The 6,000-nt window shown below is 35.4% G+C and overlaps 1 protein-coding gene across 1 annotated transcript in view; it reads right to left on the bottom strand.

Annotated features, from left to right (window-relative positions):
• Nucleotides 1-560: 560 nt before the first annotated feature.
• The window catches only part of LOC136833092 (uncharacterized), a 532,781-nt gene continuing 527,341 nt past the window's right edge, over nucleotides 561-6,000 (bottom strand). The window contains exon 11 of the mRNA XM_067094739.1: nucleotides 561-1,318. The gene's annotated coding sequence lies outside the window, so the exon portion shown is untranslated. The remainder of the gene's footprint in view (nucleotides 1,319-6,000) is intronic.

Below are 6,000 nucleotides of genomic sequence, written 5' to 3'. Positions count from 1 at the left end.
ACTACATCATACAAGTCATAAAAGAAATTGGAACCTGAGCACCACTGCACACAAGGAATTACCTGGGCTTGCATACCAAGTTCTGTTTTCCCCAACTTCCCGACCTGCAATGACCCCCAATTGACAGCATAATGCTCTTAAAAAAAGTAAATGTAAACACTGATTTATTAACCTTACTGCTTTGACCAGAATAAAAATGCACATAGGAAGAAATAGTAGTAGGTTTTCTGTAAACACTGTACTCAAACACATTACATTTCTACGTATTAGGCAATCTAGAAAGGGTAGGCACCCATCCTTTTCCATTTCCATAGTGAATTTAATTGATGGTACCAATCTAATTACTTTGGCAAAAAAGTTATTTACATTTTCATTCCCCGGCCACACACAAATGATATTGTTAACATACCTGAACCATACTACATTGCGTGGAATGATTTTACTTAATATTTTCTTTTTAAAAAATTCCATACACAAATTGTTAAACACTGGGGATAGAGGGTTCTCTATCGTCATAACATATCATATAATACAGCTGGTAAATTAAAGAACCATAAATGTTATATATGAAAATTTTATTTACAAAAACATGGAAATAAATTAGCAATAAAATCCATAACTCACAAAATATCAGCAAGTTCCTTTCCATGGTTCGACTTTCTTGCAACTCTGATGGATTACTTTCAGATGAACAATAATCTACTGACAGTAAAAGAACATCTAGTCATTACTATAAAACTCAATAATGTCACTTTGAAAGTCAAATTTTCGTGAAGAGCCACTGGGGTACTTTTCTGTCACACCTGGGTTTCAGACCCAATGCATTTTTATGTCAAATTAAAATACAAAACTATTCATGAAAGAATCGTTCAAATCCACACAAAGATTAATACTTGGGAAATATATTTTATTTATGTTAAGCAAAGTTATGCTACACAAAATCCATAAAAGATTTTACACTTCTAATTCACATATTTTCTTATTTATATGTAATAAAGGTTGGCAAAAACATATTTAGGGTACAAGCAGAAAGATAATCTTTAAAGTATGAAAGAAAGATATATTAGGATGCACATTCTCATAGGAAAGTAAAATAACCAGGATGTTTGCAAATGAAAATGGCCAAATCAACCTGTTAGCCCTTAAAAGTATCTTAACAAAAATTGTTTTGCCTTTCAAGAGAACACTAAGCCATGCAAAGTATATAAAAAGGTTACATTTAATCTGGGAATGAAGAGGCTACACAAGCTGTTGTATGGTCTTCTAGAGAGGTGCTGACAATAAAATCACCACACACAGGGCACTCGTCCATAGCCTCCTATAAAGATAAACATGATCATCATTGCAGGTGGTCATACTGATATCACTCTTATTCTGTTAGTCATATATAAGCTTATCCTTTGTAATTCTTAATCCATACAGTGACAGTGAATCAATGATTCACATAAACCAACATTTTCTTTTTTTCCTAAATCTATTGGTCACTCAAGTACATAAAATACAATCAGTTCAATGGCTGTTTCCTTATAATAGTAATTTCAACTGTGCATAATTTTCATTTTTGTTAAACAGCTGATATTAGCTAAAACATAACTTATGATTATTCTATTTTGAGAGGGAACATGTTGTAAAAATACCTTATGAATATATTTGTGTAATGGCAGCTTAAATTTAAGTATTTTGACTTATACCTACAACCACTTAACAATACCTTAAGTGTAATGGCAGCTTGCAATTTAGATTTTGACATTGCTTCTCCCTTTAATCTGTCAGATATTTGGGATACCTTTACTCTGTCAGATATTTGGAATACCATTAATCTGTCAGATACTTGGGATACCTTTAATCTGTCAGATATTTGGAATACCTTTAAGCTGTCAGATACTTGGGATACCAACACCAATGTGTCCAAATCTGAGCATCTCTCGGACTGTCCACTAATCCAATCTCTCCTCTTTGAAACTCCTTGCTTCCCCTAACTATTACTCGCCCCAAGTCTTTCACAAATTTGAATCTCCATAAGGGGTTTTTGCTTAAGTGTGCATTACACAGGATCTCATAGCTAATTGCTGGATTAAAAATTTGAGTTGTGTCATTAAATTTCCCATTCCAGATTTCATATTCATCTCTGGCACACACCGATGTTCGATGAGCTCATCCTTTGCTATCAGATCTTCCCACACTAAGTCATCCACCATATAATGCTATATAGGCAAGTCCAAAAAGTCTTGTGATTGCTATTGTTAAGTTCAAAAACACAGTTCTCTAGAAGTGGTGTGTTTTTTAACTGTATCCAAATTATGGAATGATCTCTCACCTCATTTTCTTGAATTACTGGAACTCAACAGATTTAACTTCTATACATGCTTTTCCTACTGGGCTGGCTGAAACGAGTCTCCTTTTTATTTTGTTTTATATTAACTGTTTTTCCTTTTTTACTGCTCCAATAGAGTTTACTCTTTAATTAACCATTTACTTATTTTCCCATATCCCAATATTTTCTCTGCTGAAGCCCTTTGGCTTGTAGTGTTCTGCTTTTCCCATTAGGATTACAGAGTAGGTAATAATAATAGTAATGCTGTGATAATCCAAAATGTCTTTCACAATGTTTCTTTTACTTCGTCAGATTGTTGCTTTCAGTCTTTTCCTTTCCACCTCTTCCATATATTTTTCATTTCTGCCTTCCCTCACATTCTTCCACCTTTAACTGTAACTCACATGATAATCTCTCATATATTGAAACTGTTACCTTATATATAAATATGCAAACCGCCTTAAGGAAAATGAAACACCAGTCGTGATTCCTGACTGTCTCACCTTATCTAGTAAAAGACATCTTCAAGGGGCTGATTGTCGAAATTAACATTATATATGCTAGGTGACAGCACAAATGACTATGCAAACATAAAAAATATCTGCACCCGAGAGGAAAAGGATCTTACACCTTTGCTATCAAGATTTCTTTTATAAAATTGGAATCAGTTATATTTATTTTTAAACATTTTTAGGCCAAACAAACTTTCACCACTAGTCCAACTGATTGCATGATTGTTTTCAAGTGCCTGGAGAGCATATGATAAAACGTGTTTATCTATCTTCTTTAAAATAGGATCCAATAAGATATAGTCAATCTTACCCGGATTTTATGATGTTGCTTGTCTTCTAAATTAAAGCGGCATCGAGTATCTAACCTCTGAAATGACAAACTTCCACAAACCATTTGAAATGCTTCCTAGTTTTAATCATACAGGAACTAACAGTATAAACTGGGATACATCAAGAACTGTTTGGGAGGTTTGTACTGTTTCAAAGGCCAGATACCTGAAGCCACTTCAATTACGAAGACAAGCAACACAGATCTGTCACAATAGTCATGGAATCTTGAGAAAACTGACCATATCTAACACAGGTGTCTCCAAAGAGAAATAAAGCACCAAGGTCACTTCCATATTCATATTCTGTTGAATTGTGGATACACCCTCAAGCAGTAAAACTTTCACCAAATTACCTGAAGACTCATCAGCAGCAAGTTCTATTCACCCTTGTCTCGCACACTTTATTATGCTTACAAAACATTAAGCCACTCCCTTTCCAGTGCCTCTTTCTCCCATCTATTCAACCCTTACACTCCTCTTCCCCTTACTACTTCTTAATTACGCACTCTTTTCACCAACCTACCATTATCGGACCATAAAAAATACTTTAACCTACCCTTTCACTTACATTAGTGTTATTAATGCATCTTAAAATTTTCACATCTCTCATACTATCAATTCTCCTTATGCCCTGTATACTAAATAGCCATACTTGATTTATAGCTACAGAACAGTTGGCTAATAATTCCTTCCTCTATTCTTACCTTGGCCTCTTAAGACAATTCAAATTATTTCAATCTTTTGAACAAACTTTGCTACCCCTTCTTGCATCACCTATTCTCCCAGTCAGGAAGTAATGCTGTCAGTGCACCTTGTGCATTACACTGTAGGCATTATTTGAGGCTTTTAGCAGCATCCCTATGGCCCCTAACTGCAACCCCTTTCATTCCTTTTACTGTACCTCCATTCATATTCTCTACCTTCCATCTTACTTTGCACCCTCTCCCAAAAATTGTTTTATAGCTATTGTGAGGTTTTCCTCCTGTTACACCTTTAAAGCCTTTTTACTCTCAATTTCCCTTTCAGTGCCGAATGACCTCATAGGTACCAGTGCTTGGCCTTGTCCTAAATTTTATATCCCATTCCCTTCCATCACCTATTCTGTGCCACTCCTCTTCTCTCTCCTGCCATCTTCCAAAGTATTTGCATTCTTTCACTGTCCATATCAACAATCATTACTTTATCTTCCTAGTTTACATTTACCCTCATAACCTTACTACTGTTTATATTTACTTCAACTTCCTCCTCTTGTAATCCTCTCAAACCCCTCACTAACATTTGAGGTTTTTCTTCACTTTCCTTGATTGGCGCTGTATCATCTGAAATCACCAACCACTTCACACTCAATTCACAAGTCATTTTCTTATACTGCAACTTTGCACTTATTCTACTATCTTTTCTCTGAATTCTCACATCACTCCACCCATAAAGATACTGAGGTGCCATGAACTCATAAAACATCCTTGTCTAAGATCCATATATGTACCAAACCAGTTACTCTCCCATCTATCTATCATTATGATCACTTTTCTTTCACCATAAAAACTTCCCATTGTTCCCAGTAACCTTATCTTCTACACCATAAACAGTACAGTACAGTACACACACACACACACACTATATATGTATGTATGTATGTATGTATGTATATATATATATATATATATATATATATATATATATATATATATATATATATATATATATATATATATATATATATATATATATATATATATATATGAAAATTTTTATGATATTAATTATTTGGATATTTACCTAATGTTAAAGTTTGCTGATATCTTCATGCCTTTAGGTGCGATCGGCATTCAAAATAAAAAATAACACTTGGCTAACCCACTAGGACTGTCTCTGTAATCACCTGTTGCCCACCAGATGGCGCTGGAAGTTTACGTTCTTGCCAGAATTCATCATGACCTCCCATTAAGATGTGGGGAGGCTGGGTGGGTTTCCACTTTAACAGTAGGTAAGTATCCAAATAATTAATCTTAACATAAAAAATTTAATTATTTAGGGTGAATCTTATCTACAGCTAAAGTTAGCTGACTACCACACTGAATGAGGATTGTGGGTTGTGCAGCCAGAGAAACAATGTCCAGCCAAGCGAACTAAAAGCTCTCTAATGAAGGGGGAAAAAAGCTTCTCAACATTCCTGCCTGTTGTGTGATCCTTACTGGCAAGTACTGTCGCTAGGCATTGGAACCACAACATGGTGCAAGGCCCTCATAGTGAGACTTGTCAGAGTATCCTTAAAGGGAAAGAAGGACTCTTACCTCGTAGAGTACTAGTGATTCCTGTCCATGAGTTGAAAGCCCATAACTGACAGTCCAAAAATGACAAATTTTTAAATTTGTATTTTTCCTAACATACAACCTGAGGTCTTTACATATGGGAATTACTTTTCAGCGCAAGGTGAATATTGGTAGTTGGCTACCAACGGAAGGGGAGGAATCCCTCCCATCCAGATGGTATGAGGGCCATTTATGTAAAGACTTCAGGTTTGTATGTTAGGGAAAATACAAATTACTTTAAAAATTTGTCATTTGTTCCTATACTTATACAAACCCTCAGTCTTTACATATGGGAGACTTACTCCTTGGTGGGAGGAATCTGAGCAAATCTCTGAACTGATTGGTAGTTTGCCTCACCTGGGGCCTCTTTCCTGGTCATGTAAGATCAAAGGAAGGAAACCCATGCCTCTGACCTTTTGAACATGTGCATCGAATAAATGGAAGGTAACGTCATTGATTCGAAGATACACTTGGATGAAACCATATAGACAATAAAGCTGAAGATAACCAATGGGTCCGTTCATTGTCAGTCC

The sequence above is a fragment of the Macrobrachium rosenbergii genome, chromosome 51, assembly GCF_040412425.1.
Source record: "Macrobrachium rosenbergii isolate ZJJX-2024 chromosome 51, ASM4041242v1, whole genome shotgun sequence".
In the NCBI taxonomy this organism is placed as follows: domain Eukaryota; kingdom Metazoa; phylum Arthropoda; class Malacostraca; order Decapoda; family Palaemonidae; genus Macrobrachium; species Macrobrachium rosenbergii.
The sequence above is the reverse complement of the archived record's forward strand: the minus strand, read 5'-3'. Positions and strand labels throughout refer to the sequence as shown.